This window comes from Eublepharis macularius, chromosome 13 (genome assembly GCF_028583425.1).
Source record: "Eublepharis macularius isolate TG4126 chromosome 13, MPM_Emac_v1.0, whole genome shotgun sequence".
Taxonomy (NCBI): Eukaryota; Metazoa; Chordata; class Lepidosauria; order Squamata; family Eublepharidae; genus Eublepharis; species Eublepharis macularius.
In genome coordinates, this window is record NC_072802.1 from 45,926,971 (window position 1) to 45,939,329 (window position 12,359).

At 44.9% G+C, this 12,359-nt stretch overlaps 1 protein-coding gene across 1 annotated transcript in view; it reads left to right on the top strand.

Annotated features, from left to right (window-relative positions):
* Positions 1-12,359, top strand: part of LOC129340955 (stromelysin-3-like) — a 41,184-nt gene that overhangs the window by 17,986 nt on the left and 10,839 nt on the right. The window lies entirely within an intron of this gene.

The window sequence follows — 12,359 nt, forward strand, 5'->3', positions numbered from 1 at the left end:
TGCCATTTCCAGCTGGGGACTATGGAGCTCCCAGGTCACGTTGACCCCTTAGAGCTGATACCAATGTTCTTACTGCCTCATGCACAAACTATAGGCTCTCCTTCACCATTGTGGCTCCTGGGCCCAAGGAATTAAGCTCTTAGGATTTTGCAACATTGAAAGTATGGATTTCAATGCGAGGAGCAAATTGTGAGGAAAGGTATGCTCATGTCTTCAAAGGCACTCTCTTCTATACTCCACTAGACCACTCCTATGCAGATTTAAGTATGCCTAAACCCACCAAAATCAATTAGCTTTGATTAGAATTGCAGCCACACCTCCTAAGGTTGAATTGAATGCCTGCAATAAAAAGAAGTGCCAGCACTCAGCTCAAATGCTCCAACCACCTTGCAGGGATTTATAGGGAGAATAAGAGAAGAGTATATTGAGGTATGCAGGGACAACAGGAAGTAAATCTGAATAAATATGGTCAACATTTTCAGACCCAGGGCCCACCTTTAATCCCAACTTGCAACTTGGAGGGGGCAGTTCTGCTATTTTTCTGCACATATATTGTTCTTTCTTTGTCTATCTTTTCTCTTGGCATACAATCTACACTGCAAAGATACTGGTTTAATGATTTTCTCTCCTCAGAGAACTCTGAAAATGGTAGTTTGTGGCAGAAGAGGGGTAGTGCAGAAGACCTCTCAGTGAGAACTGACAGCTTGGTGTCGTGGTTAAAGCATTGGAGACCCCCAGGTTCAAATTCCTATGAAGCTCTCTAGGTAACGGGCTAGTCACTCTCTTGCAGCCTAACCTACCTCACAGGATTATTATGAGAGTAAAATGAGACTGATTTATTCCACCCCATGCACTTTGGAGGAAGGGCAGGTTAAAAACGTACTAAACAAATCATTCTTAGCACTTACACCAAGCTCCAATTCTCAGGAGTTTCGAGGCAAAGCAAGAGCAAATGAACTTGCATCCATCAAGTCCCCACTCATAGTGGAATCCTGCTGCCCGTCTACCTCCACCCCTCTGTCTGCCTGCTTTCTTAAAAAATGTGTCATGGTGCCCCTTGTATGACCTGATAGTTTTAGACCAAAGATTCCTAAAGCCTCTCACCTGTCGATTAGCATCCTCTCTGGTCCCCTTCCATCCCCTAAAGTGTTGTACAACTGTAACACACCTGGCAGAGGCACAGAAGCCACAGCAGTGTCTGGAGGTGTGATTCTGGTGGGTTCTCCATCAGCAGGAAATGCTTTTGCAAGTTGAAGTCTGCAAGGAGAGCAGCTGAGCATGCCCAAAGGCAAATCCCAGCTTCCTCCCCTTGTCTTCTTTTGAATGAGCTGCTTATTGCTATTTTTCCCCCTGAAAAGCGTGCATTGACATTTAACTTGTTCAACCAGTTTCCCCTTGAGCTGAGGAGGGGGCCATGGCTACTTCCTAATGGTAGCTGAAGGGGCATCCCACGTGTACTTTAATCAAATGAAACAACTGGGCCATTTTCACAGGAGCAGATAGTTCATTTCTGTGATTTTGAAAAGGGGTTTTGTATTAAATTTTGTATATTGCAGGAATGGTTGGCTGTTAATATAAGATCGTGAATGGAAAAGAAGGTTGGGACATCTCACAGAGAAAGGCACAGTTCCTTTCCCCTATTTGACCATTCTGCCATTAATTTATATAATTTAATCCTTTCTTAAAACTTCAGATAACAATCATTACCAAATCTGTGGCATGGAATTCCACAAATTCTGTGTTGTGGGAAGAAGTGCTAAACCAGGCAATCTGGCTCAATTAAAAATCTTAACCCCTTATTTATTATCTTAGATTTTTAGTCCGCCCTCCCCACCAGGTGGGCTCAGGGTGGAGTACAACGTTTCAATTTACATAAATAACAGTTAAAAACAAATAAACATTATATAAATAACATTAAAACAACTTTATACAATAAATACAATACAGCTTCTCTTCAGATGGCGATGATAAAATACTGCTTTTCAAGCCGTGACATATGCCTAGTGGAACATCTCTGTCTTACAGGCCAAGGGGGAAAGATAACAAATCCCACCGGGCCCTGGTTTTCTCAGACAGAGAGTTCTACCAGGTCGGTGCCAGGACCGAAAAGGCCCTGGCTCTGGTCAAGGCCAGGCGGACCTCCCTTGGGCCAGGGACCACTAACAGTTGTTTATTTGTTGAACAAAGCATCCTCTGGGGTACATATGGGGAGAGACGGTCCTGCAGATATGCTGGGCCCAGTCCGCATAGGGCTTTATAGGTCAACACCAAAACCTTGAACTGGACCCAGTACTTAGCTGGTAACCAGTGCAGCTGGCGTAGTATAGGTGTTATATGTTCCCTAATCGGGACCCTTGCAATTACTTGCGCAGCTGCATTTTGGACCAGCTGTAGCCTCCAGATCAGGCCCAGGGGAAGCCCTGCATAGAGCGAGTTGCAATAGTCTAGTCTACAGGTAACAGTTGCTTGGATCACTGTAGTTAAGTCATGAGTTGATAGGTAGGGGACAAGCTGCCGGGCCTGTCTTAGATAGAAAAATGAAGACCGGGCAACCGCTGCGACCTGTGCCTCCGTGGTCAGGGAGGCATCCAGGATCACCCCCAGGCTCCTAACTCTCAAAACCGGCGCAAGCGGCACTCCATCAAGAGCGAGGAGCCGGAGTCCCGTGCCCATGGCCCCCAGACCCACATGCAGGACCTCCGTCTTTGTGGAATTTAATTTCAACCGACTCTGCTTCAACCACCCCATCACACCTTCGAAGGCGCGCTCCAAGACATCTGGGGCAAAGTCGGGCCGGCTGTCCATCATCAGCTATAGTTGGGTGTCATCAGCATATTGATGACACCCAAGTCCGAAACTCCGCACCAGCTGGGTGAGGGGGCACATATAAACATTAAACAGTAATGGGGAGAGTATTGCCCCCTGAGAGACACCGCACACCAATGGGTGGTGGGATGACAATTCATCCCCAAATGCCACCCTCTGTCCCTGACCATGGAGAAAAGAGATAAGCCATTGTAAGACAGTCCCTCGTATCCACACATTGGCGAGGCGGTGGGTCAATAGATTGTAATCGACCATATTGAATGCTGCTGACAAATCCAGTAGTATGAGCCACGCCGATCCGCCATGATCCAGCTGCCTGCGGAGATCGTCCGTGAGGGCAACATCTCCACCCCGTGTCCTGGGAAGAAGCCGGACTGGAAGGGATCTAGGGATGAGGAATCATTCAGGAAACCCTGTAGCTGCTCCACCACCGCCTGCTCAATCATCTTACCCAGAAACGGGAGGTTTGAAACTGGGTGGTAACTGACTGGGTCGGAGGGGTCCAAAGATGGCTTCTTCAAGAGAGGCCTAACCACGGCTTCCTTCAAGGCTTCGGGAAAAATCCCGGAGCTCAAGGACATGTTGACAATGGCCTCCAGGCAGTCCGTAGCACATCTATGCTGGCCTTTACCAGCCATGATGGACATGGGTCCAAGGAGTATGTGGTAGGTCTCACTGCTTGCAGGGTCCTTTCAATCTCATCCCCAGAGAGTGGGTTGAAATGATCTAATATTATCCCAGTAGACGGCCAAGGGGCCTCTAGTTCATGTACTGTGTCAATTACAGCCGGCAAGTCACAGCGGAGAGACAAGATTTTGTCAGCAAAAAAGCTCCCAAAAGCCTCACAGCTAATATCCGAATTCAAAATTTGACGGTCTCCTCCAATAGGGAGACCAGTGACCAAACCACATTAAACAGTTTTGCTGGGCATGAGCTAGCTGATGCAATGGAAGCTGCATAGAAATCTTTCTTTGCAGCCTTCACCGCCATCTCATAGGCTTTCATAAATGTCTTATAAGATTATCTTGCTTCTTCGTCGCACAATTGCCCCCACCCTCACTCAAGCCATCTCAGCTCTCACTTCGTCCATCGTAGCTCCTCTGTATACCAGGGAGCCAATCTGGTGTGGGGGCAAAGAGGGCGACGGGGGGCAATTTTGTCAATGGCTTCAGAAAGACGGACATGCCAGTCTTCCACCAGATCATCCAATGAACCACCAGGGAGTATCGGATCCCGCAGAGCATTCTGGCAACCAATTGGATCCATAAGTCTCTGCGGGCGAGCATAAATAAGCTCACCGCCCTTGCAGGGTGGGGGTGGCATATCCAGGCGAGCCTTCAGAACCAAGTGATCTGACCATGGCACCAGTTCAACTGCTTCCAGATCCACATTTATCCCCACCCCGAAGATCAGATCCAGTGTGTGGCCTGCTTGATGCGTGGGGGTGGAGAGTCCCAGTGCGGCCATGGAGGATACCAGGTCCGCAGTCCGAGTAGAGGCTGCATCATCAGGGTGGACGTTGAAGTCTCCCAGCACTATCAGTCTCGGATACTCCAAGGTCCACCCCGCTACCGCCTCCAGCAGGCGCGACAGGGTATCTGCTGGTGCGCTAGGCGGTCGGCACACCACACAGATAGCCAAACTTTCCTCGGCACCCCACACTAGGCCCACACAATCAATACCGGAGATCTCCAGGGCAGGGAGCGGTCTGAAGGAGAAAGACTCTTGGACAAGGATTGCCACCCCTCCCTGGCCACCCATTCAGGACTGATGGAGGACCGAAAACCCGGGGGGCGGGGGAATCAGTTCTTTTAAGGTGACTGTTTCGCCCTCCCTTACCCAGGTCTCAGTCATGCACACAAGGTCCGTTGCAACTAAAGCATTTCTTATACCAAAATGCTCAGGAAGCCATGCTTTGTTGCATACCAAAAAAAAAAAACAACAACCCTAGAATCACCCCCAGGAGAATCTTTCCCACCCAGTCCTTTTTATGAGTAATATTTGCTATTTAGGATGGTTTAATTAAAAAAATCACCAACAGGTATAAGAAGCATGTTTGGCCAAAGTGCTGGAAAGAATAACAGAAAATGGCAATTAGTAAGACACTCTTTTAAAGACAACAGCTCTAGTGTGTGGATTGAAAGATTGTTTGATCTGAATAAAGAGAAAAATGACATCTGTACTTCAGCACTTTCATTTACACCCTCATTCTTTGCCCCATATGGTCATTAGCTTCATGCTAAACCAGAACAAGATTTTCTTCAACAAAAGATTGAACCTAAAAACAACTAATCCACAGTTACATAATTTGGAGTTAGTTGGTTCTCTGGTTTTGTAATAGAAAGAGTGGTAATTAGAAGTCTGAAGGCAAATGGAGATGATTTGTGGCAAAGGCAAAATCATCTTAGATCAGCTGATTTAGCTGATTTATAAGCTTAGACCAGATAAAAATCCTGCCAGAAACTTTGGGGTCAGAATATAAATGGCAAAAAAGTATAAACTGAGGTAAATCCTCTACTGTATTAGATCCACAGATACAGACCGTTTGGGCTATAGGAGTTTGAGAATAACGCCCAGACAATATTGCCGAGGGCATGGATTGAAATCACAATAGGGTAAAGGATGCTCTAAGATTATGATTAGAGATGTTAGCAAGATAAGGAGAGCGGATGTGGTCAAATCTGATACATTTGAACCACGGGGCTGCTTTTGAATTTAGAATTTAGGAGCAATCGATCGATGCGTTGGGGTTAAAAATTCAATCCCTAAGTTGGAGGTGAGTGGCCAGAGACCCTATAAGATCATCAGGAGTAGAGTACCTTAAGAATATCTCATTAAGGTAAACAGAGCACTGCGAGTTATAGGCCATCAAAGAATTGAAAGTTTGTTGACTGAGTGAAACTTGGCTAGGATTTTTTATTCTTTACCTAGTATTTTATAATGGCCAGATGTGCTTGGGCTCTAAGAGAGGGGAGACCTGATTCTACTCTCATCAAAGCAGCTGGAGACCCCCTGGGGAGGGCTAGGATACGTCTTAAGAAATGGTTCTGGATTACTTCTATACTAGATAGGTTTCCCTCTCTCCATCCCCAAACTTCAACTCCGTAGAGGAGATGAGGAATGACCTTGTTCTGAAATAATTTCAAAACTGGATCTATAAGACGTCTGCCCTTCAAGTAGTAGAAATACAGAATAGACCCGACCATTCTTAGTGCTGACGATTTTACTGTTTCCAAATGGGCGTTCCAGTTTAAGGTCTCTCTAAAAGTAACACTAAGGTATTTAAAGGAACTGCATTGACTGATAGGGTTACCAAGGATGTTCCAGGAGGACAGTTTTGCCCTTTTCCTAAAGACCATTACTTTAGATGGTTGTTGTGGGTTTCCCTGGAACTACAATGCCAAGACCACGGTAATACAGCCCGGAAAACCCACAACAACCATCGTTCTCCAGCCGTGAAAGCCTTCGACAATACACCATTACTTTAGTCTTTTCAAAGCTCTTGTTATTAAGAGCTTCCTCTTTGCAATAATGCCTGAGTTGATGTAATAACCTACGCAGACTAATTTTGGTCTGGGAAATTAAAACCATATTGTCTGCATAAAGCAAAATAGACATTTTTTGTTGGCCCAAAAAAGGGGGAACAAAGTGGGGCCTGGATAAGTTCTCAACTATGTTGTTAATGTACAAGTTAAATAGTAACGGGGCCAGCACACATCCCAGCTTCACTCCTTTACCAATAACAATTCTGTCTGTTAACGAGCCAGATGTTCCCACTCTAATTTGGGCAGAAGTTGCCACTGTGTAACTCCTGTAATAAAAAAGTAGTGTTTTGTCTATGTTCAAGCCCACCAACTTTGCCCACAAGCAGGATCTATTGATAGAGTAATGCTGCAGCCAAATAGACAAATGCTACATATAAAGTCTTCAAGTGACCATGAATACCAGAATATGCCAAATGATAGAGAGTTTGGCACTGATCAGTAGTCCCTAGGCCCTTTCTGCTTAGACTGAGTAAATAATTTGCTTCTCGTCTACCCAGTCCTCTAGTCTGGAAAGAAAGTGTTTGCTGTATAGTTTGGCTGCAATATCAAGCAAGCTTATGGGTCTGTAATTTTGTGGAACTGATCTGTCCCCTTTTTTATGAATGGGGACAATAAGACTTCGTTTCCAACCGAGGGAGGGGGGATTAAACCAGTGTCAATTTGTGTAAAGACTCTAGCCAGCACTGGGCCCACCAGTCTGGAAAAGCCTTGTATAAATCTGGTGGAATCAAGTCGTCTCTAGGTGATTTGCCAGAGGCTAGCAAAACAATAAAGCCTCTAATCTCTGCTGCTGAAATGGGATCCCAATCTGGGAGGTTCGAAAGGTCCACAGGAATGTTTGCTTGCGGTTTTACATTTCCATCAGTAGAGGGGGAATGAGAACCAAAAACATCATTGAAATATAAAAACCACTCCCTTTCTGATAAAAGTTCATCATTCCAACTACCTTTGACTCCTAATGCAAGTTGTGGAACTCTCTGTATGATCTAGGGCTGGGTTCAGGAATGCATTTGGATTGATCTTAAGAATAAAACGCTGTGGGCAGTGGTCACTCAAAATGGAGTTAACAACTTCAAACTTGTCCACAGAACTAAACAGAGTAGGAGAGACAGCAATATAATCTATTGTGCTGGCCCTGCAGATGGATAGAAAAGTAAAAGTCTCACCAGATGTACCAAAATTGGTACCATGAAGAATGTGTGAGTTTGTCAAAGAAAGCAGTTCCAAAAATTTTAAACCAAACTTATTTACCACCACCACATCCTTCACTGAACGATCCAAGAAATGGGCATGCACTGCAATATGTGCAGACCAGCTCTTGGGGCTATTTCCCGTGATCTTATTCATGCATTAAAGTCCCCACATAAAATAATGTGGGAGATCGAATAATGAGAGATCAATGATTCAAGTGTGGTGATAAGGGCAGGACTTTTTTTCAGCTGGAATGCAGTAGATCAGAGTTCTGGAACCTCTTGAAAATGGTCACATGTCTGGTGGACCCGCCCCCTGATCTCCAGACAGAGGGGAGTTTAGACGGAGGGCAATCTAAACTCCCCTCTGTCTGGAGATCAGGGGGCAGGGCCACCAGCCATGTGACCATTTTCTTCTAGGGCAACCCACTGAGTTCCACCACCTCTTTTTCCAGAAAAAAAGCCCTGGATAAGGGCATTCCAAAGGCACCCTCCAGCCTGTAAGTCTAAACTTCTTGAGGAAATGTACACATTAGCACACAGAATGGTACCAAGGTGAGAACTTTTAAGTAAAAGTGTCTGAAAATTATTGAGACAGCTATTCTCTAGTACCTGAACTTCAACTTTCAAGTCTACTGTAATAAAAGTTACTAATTCTCCACTTCACCATCCCTTTGAGCAAAGTTTGATTGCTGGAACAGGGAATGCCCTATGCCCTTGCATAACAAGGAGATCGAGATTCTGGATCCAGGTTTCCTGTAAACAAAGTATATCATGACTACTAGATAAAAAGGTTAAAAAGTCAGAATCATGAAGCTTATTATTCCACCCCCCCAAATTCCAGGATAAAATTTTTAATAGTCATTGGGCAATAGATACCTTATTTAAATCACCTTCTGAGTCCAGAAAAACTCAGGGATTCTAGTATGATAAAACTTCACCCTGGTTGATTTGATTGCTAAAGTTGATGGATTCTTGAAAGTTTGTGGGCGTTACGGCAACTCTGTTGGCAACATTGGCAGTTCGATGTTGTTTGAAGGAGCTTTAGGCAAAGGATTTTTGGATGGGACCACCAAAGTTGTAGTCGATGAGTCACATTCTGAGCAAGTTTTGGCCTCAATGGTGTGGTTCTTTTAAGTTGGAAAGCTTTAATCTTAGCCAGTCTAGTCTTTCCAGTATTGCTGACTGCTCTCCTTCTGGAAGCACAGGGAAGAAGATGATTAGATCTTCTTCGATTGAGTTTTCCAGGTGTAGATTTCCAGTTCCACCTTGTGCGTCTTGGGGAGCTTTGTGGATGTCTACCTTGACTAGGACTCCTTTTTTAAAGTTGGTTGTAGTAACCCTCGGAAGAGAATCTTCCATTTCTGCTTGGGCTTTGGCTGTTTGCAGCTTGGGGAGCAGGGGAGACACTATGGTGTTCTCAGAAACCCTTACTGGGAAAATCCCTCTGGATTCAAGAGAGCTTTTTTTAACGAAGCATCAGTGAAGGTATTAAGTATTGTGATTAACAGCTCATAACAGCAACTTTATTGAAGACTGGAAGCACACAGACAGGTTCAGCAGGAGCCAATTATATACACACAAGCCACACCCCTTTTTCAAGCAACAACCAATAGGCACACATAACTAGAATCCTTAGTTTACATTAACTATATACAAAGTAACTTATTTATAGTACAGTGGTCTTTATTTTACAGCACTGATCGGCTGCTGCCAGCAGAAAACAACCAATAGTAATGAAGACTTCAGGCGCTTTAGCTCAGACAGAAGCCAAGTCATGTATTGACTTAAACAGAAGGTATTTTTGAGGTGTTGAAAGTCAACATTATTCTCTGTGTTTGATTCAGGCTGTTTAGCCTCTCATCTGAGTATAGATCTATTTGGCTACAGCTCTCTGGGAATAGTGATCTTAAATGGTTAATAGCTTGGTTTTTAGTACTCCAATTAGGTGTCTGTCCCTTGTATTGGCAAATAGTAAGGCAGAGTTTGTATGGTTTCAGGGTCAAATTATATCGCCTCCTGTTATCTTTTGGCTGTGTCGCGGGACTGCGTTTCTCTCTTTCGGCTTCAAAATTGCGTGCTCCACCAGATCATGTTAAGCTCATTGGCTTTATCACAGCCTTTAGGAGCTGATCAGGTTTGGAGTTGGGTTGCTTAAGCATGATAAAAGATAAGGTCTAGTGTTTTGGCTGTCAAAAGAGAGAGCTCTTTCAAAGCATATTTATCTCCCACGTTACTGCCAGCTTCTCAGTACTTCTTTCATCTTGAAAAATATTTTGTGATAGATTGTCAAGTTCTGCAGGGAGAGGATTCGGTTTCGTTTTCTCCGCCATGTCGGACGCTCCTCTTCGCTGGCTCGAGAGGAAGCGGCCGAGCACCCTGTCCGGGCGGCTGATCTGCGAAGATTAGCCCCCAAAACTCCCAGTGAGGGAGGCTGGGTCCGGGACGCTGCGGGAAGAGCCCCCTGGAATCAATGCGGGGGGTTAATTGCCCGTTTGTCCCTACGGAGGCCGGCGGACGTGCGCGGCGCCTCGAGTGCTGCCGGGCCATGAGAAACGGCAAAGAGCAGAACTAGGCGAGAGCCTACAAGTAAGCGAATTCCTTCTGTTATTACAAGCGTACGTGAAGGAGAGGTGAGATCTGAAGCCAAGAGGGCTCACTCTTCCCCTTTGCTGAGTCTCAAAATTTGGTTGGCGCCCCCCCCCCCCAAAATGGCAACAAAGAAACAAAGTCCTGCCCTTGGCAAGTCAGTTTCGGCTGCCTTAAAGGGAGAATCGTTGGAGGAAATTGTACGGAGGGCGGTTGGTGAAGCTATAAAACCCTTTGTTGACAAGCTGAATGAAACAGATCAAAGGGTCGGCTTAATTGAGAGCGAAGTGAAAACCATCAAGGAAGCAGCGGGGGGGCAGAGAAGTCTGCTCGGGAAAGTGCGTCACTCGTGAAGGCTACGAATAAAGAGCTTAAACTGGTGGAGAATCAGTTGATCGGGCTACAAGTGGAACGAACACAGACAATTTTGCGCCTCCAGAATGTGAAAGAGGAGGAAAACGAGGACTTACGGGGTCTTGTCTCGGAACTATTGGCGACACCCGCGAGGGCAACTAAAGAAGAAGTTAAAAGCGCCATTTTGGAAGCCCGTCGGGCTACTTCAAAGTATGCAATGAAGCGTCAGTTGCCGCGCGAGATCATCATCGATTTTTCATCTAAGAGGATCCGGGACACTATCCTATACAATTCATACAATGCGGATTTGGACTTCTTGGGCAACAAAATTAAGATATTGAAAGACGTCCCATTTCTAGTCCGGAAAAGACGTTTTAAGTATAAAAAGTTCGCAGCTCTTCTGAGAGAACGTGGAATAAAGTACAAATGGTTATTTCCGGAAGGAATCTGGTTCACCCATAAAGATCAAGCCTTTAAGATATTATCAGAAGATCAACTAAGGGATTTTGAGGACAGGAACCCAGAATTCCAGTGCACCAAGCAAGACGAAAAGGAGAAGTCTGAGGGGGAGGGGGAGGAAACGAGCAATGCGGCTGCAGTTGCGCAGAGAGAACTCCGTCCGGGACCCAGGAGGGGAAGAAAAATTTAACTTGAAATTAAATTGTAATTTGCATTTAGTAAGGTCAACCACTCCATCAATATAATATAAAGCTTTAACTTTTGAATAATGGCAGTATGAAGGGAAAACAGAAATGTAGTGTTTAGTGTTTGTAGGGTACCTTCCCCTTTTTTCCACCCCTCCCTCCCTCTCTCTTTTTAAAAAAAAAAAAAGTTCTGCAGGGAGAGTTTCCTCCAAATTTGTAATATCTGCTAGAGGAGCATAATGGTTAGTAGTTGGGATGCTGGAAGTTGCAAGCTCCTTTTGAGTGAAATAGTCCTCTATTCTTTTCTGCTTGCAAGCGGGGAGTGTAGCTTGATCCTCAGGGTCACGTGCTCTCTTACTGAGACCCATCTTTTAAAAAGTTTTTCATCAGGAGCTTAATGCTAAAGTCGGTTTGCTGTGTCTTTTACAGCTGAAAGTTTTTAGATACTGTGTTTAGCAAAAGTCAGTGGAGGAGTCAGCAAGAGTCAGCTCCTGTAGTTAATTATCACAGCTGCAATCCAGTTACCCTAGCTTGTCACAGCTGGAAGAATTCAAGGTAAGACCTCGTTGCTTATTTAGCAGGTAACAGATGTTTTCCTGTAGTTTCTTAATCGAAGAAAAAGCTAGAATTTATGAGGCAGGTTTCCTCTATGAGAACTGAGGGAAGGTGGAAGCAATTAGAATAGGAGAAATAAAACATAGTTAACTTGCAGACAGATGCGGCAGAGGCTTTCATCTCGTTGCCATCTTGGATCCTCCCCCAAAAGTTTTACTAGCATAATATTATATCAGCAAAGGGTACAGGACATGGACTTAGATCAACATTCAGATAATCATTTCAGACCATCGTTTCAGTCAGTTCTTCCCACTTGAGCACAGCATCAGCATCCGGGCACTGACTTGGGACAGAGACAGCAATATCTGGGGTGTCTGTCCCAAGACTGGGCGTCATCACCCTTCTAATAACACCTAAACCCAAAGCTCCAACATGGTCATGTTCCTTTTACAACTCTATTTAGTCCAGCCTGGAAAACAACTTAAGGGTTTTTGTATTTGCCTTGTATGACACAGCAACATCTCTTCTCTGCTTTTCTGTGAGGGTTTAGAAAAGAGGTTGGCCTTTAAATCTGCTGTTCTTCTTCCAGCCTAGCTTAGAAAAATGATTGGGCAGGAATAAAGTCTTCTACTGTGCCGTTTCCTTTTCACCTCTTT